At 42.3% G+C, this 19,666-nt stretch overlaps 1 long non-coding RNA gene across 1 annotated transcript; it reads right to left on the bottom strand.

Moving 5' to 3' along the window:
- Positions 1–1,278: 1,278 nt before the first annotated feature.
- On the bottom strand, positions 1,279–19,182 carry LOC120979516. The gene is made up of 3 exons (XR_005774307.1): positions 19,172–19,182; positions 7,363–7,367; positions 1,279–1,448 (listed from the first exon to the last, which is right to left on the bottom strand). It is a non-coding gene; the product is annotated as an uncharacterized LOC120979516 (long non-coding RNA).
- Between the last annotated feature and the right edge of the window lie 484 nt (positions 19,183–19,666).

Genomic DNA, 19,666 nt, shown 5'->3' with positions numbered 1-19,666 from the left:
GTCTGGCATCAGGTGGGTAACAGCATCAGAATAGTATCTGAGGCAGGTAGCCAGAAGAAATCGGTCTCTTTTGTCAAATTGTTGGTGTGGCACCATGGATGATCTAGTCTGATGCATCAGGCATTGGTGTGTGAAAATCCTGGCTGATCCATGCCTGATTCATCTTGATGCAGTTTCCCACTATATATATGTGGGCACTTTAAACTGTAATTCCCTTTAACAGGCTGGCAGTGTCATTTACCTTTGTTTGCCCCTAGGTGGCGCTGGCACCACACATATATATATATATATATATATATAGCTGGGGGGTGTCAAGTCAGTGTGTGTGTTGAGGATGAGAATGAAGAGAGGAGGAAGTTAATGGTGGAGGTTTTTCCACTGAAATAATTCACAAAAGATTTTAACGCATATAAGTCTAGCGCTGAACGCCACCAAAATATTTCAATAAAGATTTTACCACTTGTAACGGAGCATGGAGATGGAAAGGGTCTTCGGATTCCCTCAGCAATATACGGACGTCTCAGAAATGAACCGCTGCTCCCGACAGCAGCAACTGGGTAGTGTTGATCGCAAATTTTCTAATCGCTAATTTTTAGCGCGAATATCTGCGCTTTGAGAATTTGAGAAGATGTAAAATATAGTGCTATATATTCGTAATCGAGATTATTCTAGATTTTTTTTCAGCAGTAACCTCCCTTCTTGCTTGTGGGCCAATGAGAAGGCTGTAATATCTTTGTCAGAGCTTAGCAACATCCCTAGCAACTAGGGATCGACTGATTATCGAAGTTACCGATATTATCAGCCGATATTCAAAGTTATCGGTATCGGCATCTAACCTTGCCGATAACGCCGATAATGCATCCTTGAGTGCGCTCATGTTCCCTCAGCAGCACAGGGGAGAAGGAGTCACTTTCTCCCTCCCCCTGTGACGTGCTGCCAATGAGGAGAGACGGGAGGAGGAGGGGCGGGCGCACTGCGCCACCAATGAAAGTTAACGTCTAATACAAATACAGGAGGCGATGCCCAGCCTATATGACAGGAAGCTGCGATCAGCGGCAGTTAACCCCTTTGGTGCCAAACCTGGGGGGTTAACTGCTGCCGCTAATCGAAGCTCCTTGTCGGAGGCAGTCCGCCGGCTATGTGATTCTGCACTGACACATCCGCCTCCTGTATTAAACGTTAATTATCATTGGTGGCACAGTGAACCCCCCCACTTCCCAGTACTAAAAAAATTGGTGGTGCAGTGCGCTCTCCCACCCACCCCCCAGTATTAAAATCATTGGTGGCGCAGTGCGCGCCCCCCAGTATTAAAATCATTGGTGGCAGTGGCCACAGGGTCCCCTCCCCTCCTCCTCATTGGTGGCAGTGGAAGCTTCTGATAGGAGCCCCAGCAATGTAATACTGGGGCTCCGATCGGTTACCATGGCAGCCAGGATGCTACTGAAGCCCTCCATGGTAATCTCCCTGCTGCTGTTTGTACTATGCACAGGGCTGCAGGGACAGTGTGAAGAGCTCTATTAGGGTGAATAGGACAAGGGATTAAAAGATCCCAGGTTCTAGCCCCTAAGGGCGGAAATAGTTATTAAATAAAAAGTAAAAAAAAAAAGTTAAAAACCCACCAAAATATTAATTATAAATCACTCCCTTTCCAAATTGTACATATAAAATATATAAACAATAAATAAATAAACATATCATATATTGCCACGTCCGAAAAGTCCAAACTATTAAAATATTTTTTTTAAAAACCTCCTATGTGGTGAACGCCGTAACAGAATTTTTTATTATTTTTTTTTTAAATGAAAATGCACAGAATATCGGTATAAGTTATCGGCTATCGGTCTGAAGGTTCACAGGTTATCGGTATCGGCTCTAAAAAAACAATATCGGTCGATCCCTACTAGCAACCAATAGGAAATTTGCCTACCCTTTTACTATATAAGAAACTCCCCAGCAGCCATTTTCTGCAGTTTTTTGCAGTTCTGAGAGAGCAGTGACATTGCTGTGCTCTGTGCTTTTATCTGGATCCTATTCCTTATCCAATTACATTAGATAGTTAGTTAGCTCATATATATAATACAGATAGTTAGTGGGAGATAGTCAGTGTAGGTTAGATAGTGATATAGTGTAGCTGATAGGTTCCAGTGCAGGGAATTACTGTTTCTCTGCTGTCCATACATACATGCTGCAGACAAAGTGCTGTGATTTCACAAAAATACTTAGTGCACCAATCAGTAATATCTACTCTGACCTGATAAAATGTGCATTTGCATGTATTGCACAAAAAATATGTGCATCATTAGTGCCGATTTGCGTAATCGCAAAAATAATGACTGGAGATCACTAATTCTAGAATTCGCTAATTTATTGCGAATATAATAAAAGGTTAAGGAACAAAAAGAAACCAATGTGGATAAATAGAACTGTAAAGAAAGCAATAAATGACAAAAAGAAAGCATATAAATCACTAAAACAGGAGGGGGGCACGGAAGCACTGAAAAACTATAAGGAAAAAAATAGAACATGTAAAAAACAAATAAAAGCGGCCAAACTAGAGACCGAGAGATTAATTGCCAAAGAAAGTAAAACTAATCCTAAAATGTTCTTCAATTATATAAATGTTAAAAAGTATAAATCTGAAGGTGTCGGCCCTTTAAAGAGTAATGAGGGGGGAGTCGCAGAGAGCGACGAGGAGAAAGCAAAACTGTTAAATATTTTTTTCTCCAGTGTATTCACTGAGGAAAATAAACTGTCAGATGAAATGCTGAATGTAAAAATAAGTTCCCCATTAAAAGTGTCCTGTCTGATCCAGGAAGAAGTACATCAGCGACTTAAAAAGATTAAAATAGACAAATCGCCAGGACCGGATGGCATACACCCCCGTATCCTAAGGGAATTAAGTAATGTCATAGCCAGACCCTTATTTCTGATATTTGCGGACTCTATACTGACAGGGAATGTTCCACAGGATTGGCGCATGGCAAATGTGGTGCCAATATTCAAAAAGGGTCCAAAAACAGAGCCTTGAAACTATAGGCCGGTAAGTTTAACATCTGTTGTGGGTAAACTGTTTGAAGGTTTTCTGAGAGATGCCATCTTAGAGCATCTCAACGAAAATAAGCAAATAACGCCATATCAGCATGGCTTCATAAGGGATCGGTCATGCCAAACTAATTTAATCAGTTTCTATGAGGAGGTAAGTTCTAGACTTGACAGCGGCGAATCAATGGATGTCGTGTATCTGGACTTCTCCAAAGCATTTGACACTGTACCACATAAAAGGTTAGTATATAAAATGAGAATGCTCGGACTGGGAGAAAACGGCTGTATGTGGGTAAGTAACTGGCTCAATGATAGAAAACAGAGGGTGGTTATTAACGGTACACACTCAGATTGGGTCACTGTCACTAGTGGGGTACCTCAGGGGTCAGTATTGGACCCTATTCTCTTCAATATATTTATTAATGATCTCGTAGAAGGCTTGCATAGTAAAGTATAAATTTTCGCAGATGACACTAAACTGAGTAAAGTAATTAACACTGAAGAGGACAGTATACTGCTACAGAGGGATCTGGATAGATTGGAGGCTTGGGCAGATAAGTGGCAGATGAGGTTTAACACTGACAAATGTAAAGTTATGCACATGGGAAAGAATAATGCAAGTCACCCGTACATACTAAATGATAAAACACTCGGTAACACTGACATGGAAAAGGATCTAGGAATTTTAATAAACAGCAAACTAAGCAGCAAAAACCAGTGTCACGCAGCTGCTGCCAAGGCCAATAAGATAATGGGTTGCATCAGAAGGGGCATAGATGCCCGTGATAAGAACATAGTCCTACCACTTTACAAATCGCTAGTCAGACCACACATGGAGTACTGTGTACAGTTCTGGGCTCCTGTAAACAAGGCAGACATTGCAGAGCTGGAGAGGGTCCAGAGGAGGGCAACTAAAGTAATAACTGGAATGGGGAAACTACAGTACCCTGAAAGATTATCAAAATTAGGGTTATTCACTTTAGAAAAAAGACGACTGAGGGGAGATCTAATTAATATGTATAAATATATCAGGGGTCAGTACAGAGATCTCTCCCATCAGCTATTTATCCCCAGGACTGTGACTGTGACGAGGGGACATCCTCTGCGTCTGGAGGAAAGAAGGTTTGTACACAGACATAGAAGAGGATTCTTTACGTAAAGAGCAGTGAGACTATTGAACTCTCTGCCTGAGGAGGTGGTGATGGTGAGTTCACTAAAAGAGTTCAAGAGGGGCCTGGATGTATTTCTGGAGTGTAATAATATTACAGGCTATAGCTACTAGAGAGGGGTCGTTGATCCAGGGAGTTATTCTGATTGCATGATTGGAGTCGGGAAGGAATTTTTATTCCCCTAAAGTAGGGAAAATTGGCTTCTACCTCACAGGTTTTTTTTTGCCTTCCTCTGGATCAACTTGCAGGATAACAGGCCGAACTGGATGAACAAATGTCTTTTTCCGGCCTTATGTACTATGTTACTATGTCACCTCCCCTAACCGAAAATCCGATTTTAAAGCATTCATCTAGCACAGCTTACCTTGAATAGGCTGTGCTCTTTTATCTTCTAATCCGTCCAGTAGTTTTTGATAAAATCAACTTTTATGTTTATGTAAATTAGCCCTGAAGGTGCCCAGAGGGGCGTTATGTTAGCTTTAGTGTGCCCAGTACCGCCCCTCTTACGGTGCACAAAACGCCTTCCTTCTGACTGCCCACAGCCTCTCATCCCTCTCCTCCCTCTCCTCCATCTCCTCCCACTCCTCCCCCTCCCTCACGGCCGAACGTACTCTCGCGCAGGCGCAGTACCCACTGAGGGCTGCGCCAGTGCGATCTGCAGGAGACTGAGGGCAGGAGCTTCAACTTTGTCACCGCTGTTACTTCCGTGAACCCCTGCACCACTACTTCACAGGTAGGTAGGCTGCTGCGAAGAAGGTACTCTACCCCTGGCACGTTTGGCTCCCGACCTCCTACTGCTGCCACCCTGCTGAATCCCAGCCATGCTTTCAACACATATAACCACCAACGTGAACTGAGAATGTATTTTTCTGTTTGTACTGAAATAGGCCACTAAACGCTTTCAACACATATAACCACCGCCAACGTGAACTGAGAATGCATTTTTCTGTTTGTACTGAAATAGGCCACTAAAAACTTTCAACACATATAACCACCGCCGACGTGAACTGAGATTGTATTTTTCTTTTTGTACTGAAATACAAAACAACACATATAACCACCACACTGACTGACTGCTACTGCCGCTAGGTAGGCTGCTGCGAAGCAGGTGCTCTACCCTGGGCACGTTTGGCTCCCGTCCTCCCACTGCTGCCACCCTGCTGACTCCCAGGAATGCTTTCAACTCATATAACCACCGACGTAAACTAAGAATTTATTTTTATTTCTGTACTGAAATAGGCCAGTAAACGCTTTCAGCAGAAATAAATGCACCAGTGCAGTGCGTATATATTTTTCATTTTTTACTGTAATACGCCCTTATACGCATTCAACAGAAATAACTGCAGAAGTGAACTGAACATATATTTTTCTTGTTGGACTGAAATAGGCCACTATACGCTTTCACCAGAATTAACTGCAGAAATGCACTGAGAATATATTTTTCTTTTTTAGTAATAGTAGGGGCAGAGCACTCACCACTTGGACCATAGAAAATAAAACACTTCAAAGTAAAGAGATAACTAGGTAATTTAATGTTTAAAAAAGCACAATCTGTGCAAAAAATCTAAAAAACTATGCAATACATGAGAATAAATGCAATAAAAAATATGGTGGTAAGTTCATCATGTTATTTGTGAGAAGTAGGAAAAATAAAAAAATGGAAGATGGTTTTCCTGTATTTGCATCACATGCAATGAAAAATAAAGATAAAGAAAAATAAAGATATATATATATATATATATATATATATATATCAAAGTTATGCAGTCGTAGGTTCAGCATAAAATATGTAAAAAGGCGGAAATGTTGTTAGATGCAATCTTCATGCGGCTGTATGCATAAACGATGTAAAATATATAAAAATGTTCATATATTTATAAAAACCGGTAGAAGAGGTAGAGCGATTGTTAGAGGTAATCTGCATATGATATCATGCACAGATGATGTGAAGGACATAAATGTTCATATACTGTCCGATCCAGAAGATGATGATTATTTGGCATCTAGAAAATCCTCTCAATCATTCCTCACATATGCAGGTCCGGATATATTCACTCCCGTGAGTGAATATAACAGGAGTGAATATACAGTTGCAAGAAAAAGTATGTGAACCCTTTGGAATGATATGGATTTCTGCACAAATTGGTCATAAAATGTGATCTGATATTCATCTAAGTCACAACAATAGACAATCACAGTCTGCCTAAACTAATAACACACAAAGAATTAAATGTTACTATGTTTTTATTGAACACAACATGTAAACATTCACAGTGCAGGTGGAAAAAGTATGTGAACCCTTGGATTTAATAACTGGCTAAACCTCCTTTGGCAGCAATAACTTCAACCAAACGTTTCCTGTAGTTGCAGATCAGACGTGAACAACGGTCAGGAGTAATTCTTGACCGTTCCTCTTTACAGAACTGTTTCAGTTCAGCAATATTCTTGGGATGTCTGGTGTGAATCGCTTTCTTGAGGTCATGCCACAGCATCTCAATCGGTTTGAGGTCAGGACTCTGACTGGGCCACTCCAGAAGGCGTATTTCCTTCTGTTTAAGCCATTCTGTTGTTGATTTACTTATATGCTTTGGGTCGTTGCCCTGTTGCAACACCCATCTTCTGTTGATCTTTAGCTGGTGGACAGATGGCCTTAAGTTCTCCTGCAATATGTCTTGATAAACTTGGGAATTAATTTTTCCTTCGATGATAGCAATTCGTCCAGGCCCTGACGCAGCAAAGCAGCCCCAAACCATGATGCCCCCACCACCATACTTCACAGTTGGGATGAGGTTTTGATGTTGGTGTGCTGTGCCTCTTTTTCTCCACACATAGTGTTGTGTGTTTCTTCCAACCAACTCAACTTTGGTTTCATCTGTCCACAGAATATTTTGCCAGTACTGCTGTGGAACATCCAGGTGCTCTTGTGCAAACTGTAAACGTGCAGCAATGTTTTTTTTGGACAGCAGTGGCTTCCTCTGTGGCATCCTCCCATGAAATCTATTCTTGTTTAGTGTTTTACGTATCGTAGATTCGCTAACAGGGATGTTAGCATATGCTAGAGACTTTTGTAAGTCTTTAGCTGAAATTCTAGGATTCTTCTTCACCTCATTGAGCAGTCTGCTCTGTGCTCTTGCAGTCATCTTTACAGGACGGCCGCTCCTAAGAAGAGTAGCAGCAGTGCTGAACTTTCTCCAGTTATAGACAATTTGTCTTACCGTGGACTGATGAACAGCAAGGCTTTTGGAGATACTTTTATAACCCTTTCCAGCTTTATGCAATTCAACAATTCTTAATCGTAGGTCTTCTGGGAGCTCTTTTGTGCGAGGCATCATTCACATCAGGCAATGCTTCCTGTGAAAAGCAAACCCAGAACTGGTGTGTGTTTTTTATAGGGCAGGGAAGCTGTAACCAACACCTCCAATCTTATCTCATTGATTGGACTCCAGTTGGCTGACACCTCACTCTAATTAGCTCTTGGAGATGTCATTAGTCTAGGGGTTCACATACTTTTTCCACCTGAATTGTGAATGTTTACATGGTGTGTTCAATAAAAACATGGTAAGATTTAATTATTTGTGTGTTATTAGTTTAAGCAGACTGTGATTGTCTATTGTTGTGACTTAGATGAAGATCAGATCACATTTTATAACCAATTTGTGCAGAAATCCATATCATTCCAAAGGGTTCACATACTTTTTCTTGCAACTGTATCCGGACCTGCATATGTGAGGAATGATTGAGAGGATTTTCTAGATGCCAAATAATCCACATCTTCTGGATCGGACAGTATATGAACATTTATGTCCTTCACATCATCTATGCATGTTATCATATGAAGATTACCTCTAAAGCCTCTTTCACACGAGCATGTCCGGATAAGGTCCGTATGCGTTGCGGCAAACCCGCATGAGTAGGTACTTAATTGCAGTCAGTTTTGACTGCGATTGCGTTCCGTTGTTCAGTTTTTATCGCGCGAGTGCAATGTATTTTGCACGCGCGTGATAAAAAACTGAATGTGGTACCCAGACCCGAACTTCTTCACAGAAGTTCAGGTTTGGGTTCAAGGTGTTGTAGATTGTATTATTTCCCCTTATAACATGGTTATAAGGGAAAATAAGAGCATTCTGAAAACAGAATGCATAGTACAATAGGGCTGGAGGAGTTAAAAAATTATTTTACCATGGTGATGGATCATGTGACGGACCATGTGATGAGCGTAGTGACGTCATCAAAGGTCCTATTCCTCAAAGAAGAACGTACAAGTGGATTAAGGTGAGTTAAATTATTATTATTTTTTTTAACCCCTTCACCCCTTTTGTACTATGCATTCTGTATTCAGAATGCTATTATTTTCCCTTATAACCATTTTATAAGGGAAAATAATAAAGATAGGGTCCCCATCCCGATCGTCTCTTAGCAACCGTGCGTGAAAATCGCACCGCATCCGCACTTGCTTGCGGATACTTGCGATTTTCACGCAGCCCCATTCACTTCTATGGGGCCTGCGTTGCGTGAAAAACGCAGAATATAGAACATCCTGCGATTTTCACGCAACGCAAAAATGATGCGTGAAAATCACCGCTCATGTGCACAGCCCCATAGAAATGAATGGGTCCAGATTCAGTGCGGGTGCAATGCGTTCACCTCACGCATTGCACCCGCGTGGAAAACTTGCCCGTGGGAAAGGGGCCTGACAATTGCTCTACCTCTTCTACCGGTTTTTATAAATATATGAACATTTTTATATATTTTACATAGTTTATGCATACAACCGCATGAAGATTGCATCTAACAACATTTCCGCCTTTTTACATATTTCATGTTGTACCTATGACTGCATAACTTTGATATACACTCACCTAAAGAATTATTAGGAACACCATACTAATACGGTGTTGGACCCCCTTTTGACTTCAGAACTGCCTTAATTCTACGTGGCATTGATTCAACAAGGTGCTGATAGCATTCTTTAGAAATGTTGGCCCATATTGATAGGATAGCATCTTGCAGTTGATGGAGATTTGAGGGATGCACATCCAGGGCACAAAGCTCCCGTTCCACCACATCCCAAAGATGCTCTATTGGGTTGAGATCTGGTGACTGTGGGGGCCATTTTAGTACAGTGAACTCATTGTCATGTTCAAGAAACCAATTTGAAATGATTCGAGCTTTGTGACATGGTGCATTATCCTGCTGGAAGTAGCCATCAGAGGATGGATACATGTTCTCATTCTGTTTACGCCGAATTTGGACTCTACCATTTGAATGTCTCAACAGAAATTGAGACTCATCAGACCAGGCAACATTTTTCCAGTCTTCAACAGTCCAATTTTGGTGAGCTTGTGCAAATTGTAGCCTCTTTTTCCTATTTGTAGTGGAGATGAGTGGTACCCGGTGGGGTCTTCTGCTGTTGTAGCCCATCCGCCTCAAGGTTGTGCGTGTTGTGGCTTCACAAATGCTTTGCTGCATACCTCGGTTGTAACGAGTGGTTATTTCAGTCAACGTTGCTCTTCTATCAGCTTGAATCAGTCGGCCCATTCTCCTCTGACCTCTAGCATCCACAAGACATTTTTGCCCACAGGACTGCTGCATACTGGATGTTTTTCCCTTTTCACACCATTCTTTGTAAACCCTAGAAATGGTTGTGCGTGAAAATCCCAGTAACTGAGCAGATTGTGAAATACTCAGACCGGCCCGTCTGGCACCAACAACCATGCCACGCTCAAAATTGCTTAAATCACCTTTCTTTCCCATTCTGACATTCAGTTTGGAGTTCAGGAGATTGTCTTGACCAGGACCACACCCCTAAATGCATTGAAGCAACTGCCATGTGATTGGTTAACTAGATAATTGCATTAATGAGAAATAGAACAGGTGTTCCTAATAATTCTTTAGGTGAGTGTATATATATCTTTATTTTTCATTGCATGTGATCTTATGCAAATACAGGAAAACCATCTTCCATTTTTTTCTTTTTCCTACTTCTCACAAATAACATGATGAACTTACACCATATTTTTTATTGCATTTATGCTTATGTATTGCATAGTTTTTTTGATTTTTTGCACAGATTGTACTTTTAAAACATTAAATAACCTAGTTATCTCTTTACTTTGAAGTGTTTTGTTTTCTATGGTCCAAGTGGTGAGTGCTCAGCCCCTACTATTACTATTATACATACTCTTTTTGACAGAATGTGTCACTTAGGCTTTGCAGCACCCGCTTCTTAATTAGTGGCAGGGTGAGCAACCATATCTTCCAAATATTTTTCTTTTTTTACTGCAATACGCCCCTATATGCTTTCACCAGAAGTACCGTATTTTTTGCCCTATAAGACGCACCTGCCCATAAGACGTTTTTGAGGAGGAAAATAAGAAAAAAAAAATTTTGAACAAAAAGGTGTGCTTTTGGTGGATTTTGAACTAATGATGGTCTGTGGATGACACTATTATGAGGGATCTGTGGATGACGCACTGTTATGGATCTGTGGAGGACACACTGTTATGGGGGGATCTATGGATGGCACTGTTATGGGGGGGATCTGTGGATGGCACTGTTATGGGGAATCTGTGGATGGAATTGTTATAAGGGGGATCTGTGGATGACTGTTATAGGGGATCTGTGGATGACTGTTATAGGGGATCTGTGAATGGCACTGTTATGGGGGATCTGTGGATGGCACTGTTATGGGGGCATCTGTGGATGACACTGTTATGGGGGCATCTGTGGATGACACATATATAGCATCTTATGCTATATATGTGTCATCCACAGATATCCCCCATAACAGTGTCTCTGTGTACAGTAAATAGTGACCCTTATAACACTAATAAAAGTGGGGGCCGGCAACTGGTGTTAAAATCGCTGCGGGGCCCGGTGCAGTCACTGTGGCCTCACACACACCAGTATTCAGATGTAAACTGTAGGCAATTGATATGTTAACTGTAGGCAATCCGCGTACCTTAGTATTCACTACTGAACGCCCCTACTTGCAGGCAGACTGGCCAGTCACACACTTCCTCACGTCGCATGCTTCGCCTGCTTCATTAATAAAGTGGGCGGAGCATGCACCGTGAGGAAGTGAGTGACTGGGCAGTCTCCCTGCAAGTACGGGCGTTCAATAGTGAGTACTAAGGTACGCGGATTGCGCAACCTTGTAGTTTAAATATGGATTGCCTACAGTTAACATATCAATTGCCTACAATTTACATCTGAATACTTGTGTGTGCGGGGCCTGGTGTACAGTGACTGCACCGGGCTCCGCCACGAGTTGCCTCCAGCCCCTCCTCCTTCCCCGCTGATACATCGCAGCCTGCGATGTAAAAATGGCAGCATTCGCCCCATAAGACGCACTGCCATTTTCCCCCAACTTTTGGGGGGGAGGGGGAAGTGCATCTTATGGGGTGAAAAATACGGTAACTCCAACAGTGCAGTGCATATACATTTTTCTTATTTTACTAGAATACGCCTCTATACGCTTTCGCCAGAATTAACTGCAGAAATGCACTGAGAATATATTTTTCTTACTCTACTAAAATACGCCCCTATACGGTTTCACCAGAATTACCGTAACTGCAGAAATGCACTGAGAATATATTTTTCTTTCTTTACTGTAATACGCCCCTATACGCTTTCACCAGTAATAACTGCAACAGTGCAGTGCGTATATATTTTTCTTATTTTACTGTAATACGCCCCTATACGCTTTCACCAGAAATAACTGCAACAGTGCAGTACGTATATATTTTTCTTGTACTGAAATACGCCCCTATACGCTTTCAAAAGAAATAACTGCAGAAGTGAAATGCGTATATATTTTTCTTGTCGTACTGAATAAGCTACTAAGATATAAGCCACTAAAGGCTTTTCAACATAACACTTGCAGCCCAATAACAAAAAGCTGTAATGACAGAGCTGTCTAATGACTATTTGGATCCCCAAATAATCGCTCCCTGCACTTGTAAATCACTTTCCTATCACTGTCCCTAGTGCCTTCTGACATCTCTCCCTGCACTAAGATGCTGTGAAATAATTCCTTCCTATCCTTTCCCTGCACTTATAAATCCTTTTTTCAGTTATTTTTTTTAAACATAGAGGTTTTTCTAATTGCTGTCCCTAGCGCCTTCACATGTCTGTCCCTGCACTCTGAACGCTGGAAAATGGCAGAATCTAAATTGGCTGCCGTATTTATAGGGCTGTGACATCACAAGGCTGGCTGGCTGCTGGCTGCATGCAGGCATGTCAATCTGGGTGATCCCGCCGTCCCAAAGTTCCTTGCCCCATGTCCTCAGTCCTCACACGTGTAGCCGCCATTTTAGGAAAATTGCGATTGGTTACCAGGAAGCGCGAGGAAATTCGCATTTGTTGCAAATCCAATTTTTCCTGAAATTCGGATCGAATTCCTCTTTGTCATCTTCGATTCGCTCATCTTTAGAAAATACCTTTCTTGAAAAATCATATAAAATACTAAAAAAAATATAGCGATTTGGATCCTAATAAACATATTAACACTTTAACAGGCTTAAAAATTTAGCAAAACAAGACACAAAGACATGCTCTGTAAGCACTTTGTACAATGCTCCTTTGGTCATTTCATAAATAATAGATTCACCTGATAAGGCTGGCACAGGGCTCTAGTTCAACATGTTCCTCCCTGTTACTTAACTGCACATAATCAAATAGCTAAATATAAAAGTCTTATTAATATTTATGAAGAGAGCACACATGGGAGCAGAACAAAATAAATTGCTTGAAGTAACATCTATTGTATGAAACCAAATACATTATGTCATTTACAGTATGTCTCACATTTTCAAACAATGTGGATGATAGGTTTATCATGCCTACAGTTTTTTGCTTGCTTGTGTTGAGTTTGTTTTGAATGCAGTTGGCAGACAGGTTTCAGGACTATAATAATTAAATGGGGGTTGTCTGGGATTTTTATATCAGTGGCCTATCCTCAGGATAGCTCCTCAATATCTGATTTGTGGTGTTCGTTTAAAGAGTCCTCTTCCTAAGCCAGTGATGTCACCTGACTTCAGTCACATGCCCTAATCGCAGCTCTGTCTCATTCAAGTGATTAGGCGTAAGTGCAATACCAAGCACAGCCATGGGCGTCCGCAGAAATATTTCTAGGGGGGGGGCATAATTTTATTGACATTGAAACGGGCACGTGTATGAAGCCTAACTGCAGATATAAGAGGGTGGAACGGAACCCCGTTTGTGTACAGGGACTAAACTTTAAAATAGGAAGCCACCACAAAAGGAAAGACCAATTCTTCTTATTTCATTTGAATGTCTATTAATTTGATATTATTTTTGCACCCCTTTGTTATAGTCTCAGCATTCAGCAATATGTTAATTTGCATTTTGTCGCCAACAAATGAAATGTTGTGTTCTGTACCTGAACGCTTCCAGGCTTTTGCCATATGTAACTTACAAGCAGATGGTCTGCAGAATACCAGGCCTACCACCAGTATTACCCCTTCATATACCGCCTGCCTGCCTGGTCACCCTGACGAGGCGGGCAGGCGGTATATGATTGAAGGGGCAATACTGCCTGGTATATGGACAGCAGAGATGGCATCCTCTGGGTAGTACTGTCTACCAGCACTTCACCAGCACCCTGACTGCCACCTGCTTGGCCTGGCTCTCATGGCACTTCACTGCCTGCTGCTTGGCTATCAGTGACTGACCCCCACACCTAACACTCAGGGTCAGGGAGTGACTCAGTAGTCACACTGTGACACTGACTGACTGTCACTCACTGGTAGCCAAGCAGGTGGCAGTCAGGGTGCTTGTGAAGGATGAATTGACCATAGACAGTACTGCCCAGAGGATGCCATATCTGCTGTCCATATAATACCAGCCAGTATTGCCCCTTCATATACCGCCTGGTCACCCCACACCTAATACTCAGGGAGTACTGTCACACTGACTGGTCTGTGCCAGTGACTGTCAGTCACTCACTGTGTTAGTGTCGCTCTCGCTCATTCATTCAGGCTGCCTCTGGTTGTGGAGTCCTGAAGCGGCCGGCACACTGCGGGCGGCTCTTCTTCTTGCCCCTGCTCCGCAATGTCTTTCCCGCCCGGAAGGTGGGCGGAGCTTCGTACTGCCGTGCGCGCCCGGCCCTGGTGATTCATCAGGGCGCGTGCATGCTCCTGATAGATAGCGCTCCTCACTCTGCGGCGCTGCGCAGTGCAGCAGCTGCAGAGCAGAGGCAGAACTCAGTTCACAGATTTCCAGGGCCCTAAGGGGGCCCCCCCCTGCGGACGCCCATGAGCACAGCCACTATACAATGTACTGTGCTGTGAGCTGTGAGGAGGTGGCAGCCCTCACAGAAGCGCTGCAGTCTATTCAAACAGACGGGTGTCGGAGCCCTGCCAATCTGATATTGATTACCTATCCTGAAGATAGGCCATCGATATACAAATCCCAGACAATCCCTTTAATAGCTATGTTTAAAAAACACAATTTTTTTTTATTATTTTTTTCAATGTCTGGCGAATGTTGGTTTTTTGCTTTTTTGAAACCTGGTAAAGCATTCAAGCATTACATTTATATCCATACAAACATAGAAGATTGATGGCAGAAAAAAAGCTATGGTCCATCTAGTCTACATTTCAAGGGGTTTTCCAGGCTCCTGATATTAGTGGCCTAGTTTGTAGGGCTGAAAAAAAAGACATCTGTCCATCCAGTTCAGTCTGTTATCCTGCAAGTCTATCCAAATGAAGGCAAAAAACTCCACTATAAATATTATTACGCTCCAGAAATACATCCAGGCCCAGCTTGAACTCTTTTAGTGAACTCACCATCACCACCTCCTCAGGCAGAGAGTTCCATAGTCTCACTGCTCTTACCGTAAAGAATCCTTTTCTATGTTTTTGTACAAACCTTCTTTCCTCCAGACGCAGAGGATGTCCCCTTGTCACAGTCACAGTCCTGGGGATAAATAAATGATGGGATGGATCTCTGTACTGACCCCTGATATATTTATACATAGTAATTAAATCTCCCCTCAGTCGTCTTTTTTCCAATCTAAATAACCTTAAGTTTGATAATCTTTCTGGGTACTGTAGTCCCCCCCCCCCCCCATTCCAGTTATTCCTTTAGTTGCCCTCCTCTGAACCCTCTCTAGCTCTGCTATGTCTGCCTTGTTCACTGGAGTTAATAGATAGGTCATCAATATCCAATCATAAGGGGCCCAATGCCCAGCACCTCCATGATTAGCTAGTTCCTGCAGCCTCTGGCAACTTTCTCCCTATTACCATAGGGAGAAAACTTTCAATCAGCCGAGGGGGAATCTGACCGCTAGTGAATACTGAGCACAGCAGAGTGCTTCGAAGTCATTGAGGGGACTTCTGTAAAAGAGTTGAAAACAGCCTTTCCCAAGTAAAAACATATCCATTTCTGTGTTACTGTATGCTGCTCTGGGTTACCCTTGACCCTGTTGTCGTCATGATACCACCTCAGTTGGACTGTTGCTGAGGACTCTTACAGCATTATGTTTATGTTATGTTTCTACATGCTATTATATCTCCCAATGCAACATGGACCCTGCATAAAATGCTATGTGATATGCCACGTTATGTGCCTGTGCTGCTGGTAGATGCCAGAGAATTGTCCAGATATGATTTGCGCTATTGCATGGACATTGAGATGACTTCTGTGCTTTCCATCTATGCTGATAATTTGCTCCTACACCATCATATATGTTACTATGTTCATGGGAACTAGAAGTGGGCATTGATCCAGAGGGCATACAATGATTAGAGGTGTGACCTCCCAGATTAATTCTCACAATCCTTTTTCTCTTCTATTTAATTGTAAAGCTGTCAACCGACCCTTATGTTATGAGTACTTGTATTGCTGCACTAATAGCTACAATGGTTCGACTATCTTTGTTATTAATCAGTTAATGTCCTTGCTTCATATATACTACCAAGACTCCCCCCTCCCCCCAACACATAACCCTGACAGACATCTGACCCTTGACCCTTCAGATCAGAATGTTACTGCAGCATGTATCAATTACCTTCACTCAATGCAATTGCCATGACAAGCCTTAATTTTGTTTTTCTTAGAATGTACAGAGACTTAACTGGGTCATTTAGTGCAGCTAGGTCCTGCACTCATTGAAGAAGTGGGGTGCTAATATACTTTTCCTGCAAGAAACACATTTTCTCAAAAATAAAACATTCAATTTCTCCAAACACTCAACTCCTGGTATCACTCCTTTCCCCTCAGAAGGGCTCCAGGGGTGTCTTCATCTCTAGATTAAATAAAACAAATTGGCGGCTCACCAATCCTAGTTCATATATGGAGGGGATGTATAGGCGCACAGATAGCTGACCCCTCCTATTCAGCTAAAAATGGAAATAAATAGAATTGAAAACTACTGTCTCACCAAAATATCCCTTTATGTAATAAAATATATTAATATTAGACATATAAAAGCATGCAGAAAAACAAATCACAACATAAAAATGCATAATGCATAGGAAGTAGATAATTATACATATGTTGATCCAGTCCATATTTTCTTAATGACATCCTGTCCAAATATTTTAGGGACACCTGGTCCATATAAAAGAAAGAGGTATACATATTTTATATACTGTATTATGCCACTGAGGAAGGAGCTGAGATAGCTCCAAAACGCATGTGGCCACTATTTATGTTCATACTGCAGCATTTTTATGTGGTTTATCATATGTTACTGCTTCAAGCAAAGTGCAACTAACAGTCAAACACTGAAAGTACAAGAACAGCTGGAGACATATTACTCCCTGTGAGAGAGGTAAAGTGGTATGGGATGGATTTTTATGGAATCGCATGTAGGTGTTGGTAGTGGGACATTCTATTCCCTCCCCACTCCAGTACAACACTTTAACCTAGCCTGAGGCAAACTCAGGTGTAGCTGCTAAGCTCATTACTGTAGGGATAAATACAGGGCTGAAATGTTCATTCACGGCTACTGCCTGGAAGTTGCAAGTTGTCTGCTGTGTAAGCCTGATCTACTATGTTACTGAATACATTGGGGTGGAATTCTCTGTTTAGTTAGTGGGAAGGTATTTGTTTGTATGGATCAAAATGATTGCTTAACATGGATGCCCCTGTATGTTTGTTTGGAAAGTAAATAAATAAACTGGACTTGGACGTGGAAGCCTATGAAATGTGTCATCACCAACCTCGCCCACACATAAAGATTCCAACACCATCATTTACAGCATTTAATTATATCTATCTGCAATAGTAATCATTAGAGATGAGCGAATCGACTTCGGATGAAACATCCGAAGTCGATTCACATAAAAATTCGTTCTAATACTGTACAGAGCAGGAACCCCGCACAGTATTAGAATGTATTGGCTCTGATGAGCCGAAGTTATTACTTTGCAAAGTCTTGCGAGACTTTGCATAATAACTTCAGAAATTAATTTATACAGTAAAAAACCATTTCCCGAACTCAAGTTCGGTTCCAAGGTACCACTTGGAACCAAACCCGAGTTCGGGAAATGTTTTTTTACAGTAGAAATTGATTTATGAAGTTATTATGCGAAGTCTCACGAGACTTCGCGAAGTAATAACTTTGCCTTATAGGAGCCAATACATTCTAATACTGTACGGAGCGCTTGCTTGGTACAATATTCAAAGGAAGTATTATGGGAATCGACTTCGGAGATTCGCTCATCCCTAATAATAACACATTTTATGAGAAAAAGACATTACATTTCAAGACCATAATATATTGATCATGTCAAGGAATTAAATCTGTGGAAGATGTATTTTCCTGTTGTCATCAAATGACAACTAATTGCTATTGTAAAGATATATATATATATATATATATATATATATATATACACTGCTCAAAAAAATAAAGGGAACACTTAAACAACACAATGTAACTCCAAGTCAATCACACTTCTGTGAAATCAAACTGTCCACTTAGGAAGCAACACTGAGTGACAATCAATTTCACATGCTGTTGTGCAAATGGAATAGACAACAGGTGGAAATTATAGGCAATTAGCAAGACACCCCCAATAAAGGAGTGGTTCTGAAGGTGGTGACCACAGACCACTTCTCAGTTCCTATGCTTCCTGGCTGATGTTTTGGTCACTTTTGAATGCTGGCGGTGCTTTCACTCTAGTGGTAGCATGAGATGGAGTCTACAACCCACACAAGTGGCTCAGGTAGTGCAGCTTATCCAGGATGGCACATCAATGCGAGCTGTGGCAAGAAGGTTTGCTGTGTCTGTCAGCGTAGTGTCCAGAGCATGGAGGCGCTACCAGGAGACAGGCCAGTACATCAGGAGATGTGGAGGAGGCCGTATGAGGGCAACAACCCAGCAGCAGGACCGCTACCTCCGCCTTTGTGCAAGGAGGAACAGGAGGAGCACTGCCAGAGCCCTGCAAAATGACCTCCAGCACGCCAGAAATGGGCATGTGTCTGCTCAAACGGTCAGAAACAGACTCCATGAGGGTGATATGAGGGCCCGACGTCCACAGGTGGGGGTTGTGCTTACAGCCCAACACCGTGCAGGACGTTTGGCATTTGCCAGAGACCACCAAGATTGGCAAATTCGCCACTGGCGCCCTGTGCTCTTCACAGATGAAAGCAGGTTCACACTGAGCACATGTGACAGACGTGACAGAGTCTTGAGACGCCGTGGAGAACGTTCTGCTGCCTGCGACATCCTCCAGCATGACCGGTTTGGCATTTGGTCAGTAATGGTGTGGGGTGGCATTTCTTTGGAGGGCCGCACAGCCCTCCATGTGCTCGCCAGAGGTAGCCTGACTGCCATTAGGTACCGAGATGAGATCCTCAGACCCCTTGTGAGACCATATGCTGGTGCGGTTGGCCCTGGGTTCCTCCTAATGCAAGACAATGCTAGACCTCATGTGGCTGGAGTGTGTCAGCAGTTCCTGCAAGACGAAGGCATTGATGCTATGGACCGGCCCGCCCGTTCCCCAGACCTGAATCTAATTGAGCACATCTGGGACATCATGTCTCGCTCTATCCACCAACGTCACGTTGCACCACAGACTGTCCAGGAGTTGGCAGATGCTTTAGTCCAGGTCTGGGAGGAGATCCCTCAGGAGACCGTCCGCCACCTCATCAGGAGCATGCACAGGCGTTGTAGGGAGGTCATACAGGCACGTGAAGGCCACACACACTACTGAGCCTCATTTTGACTTGTTTTAAGGACACTACATCAAAGTTGGATCAGCCTGTAGTGTGTTTTTTCACTTTAATTTTAAGTGTGACTCCAAATCCAGACCTCCATGGGTTGAAAAATTTGATTTCCATTTTTTTATTTTTGTGTGATTTTGTTGTCAGCACATTCAACTATGTAAAGAACAAAGTATTTCAGAAGAATATTTAATTAATTCAGATCTAGGATGTGTTATTTTTGTGTTCCCTTTATTTTTTCGAGCAGTGTATATATA

The sequence above is a fragment of the Bufo bufo genome, chromosome 9, assembly GCF_905171765.1.
Source record: "Bufo bufo chromosome 9, aBufBuf1.1, whole genome shotgun sequence".
Taxonomy (NCBI): Eukaryota; Metazoa; Chordata; class Amphibia; order Anura; family Bufonidae; genus Bufo; species Bufo bufo.
This window is presented reverse-complemented; position numbering and strand designations above follow the sequence as displayed.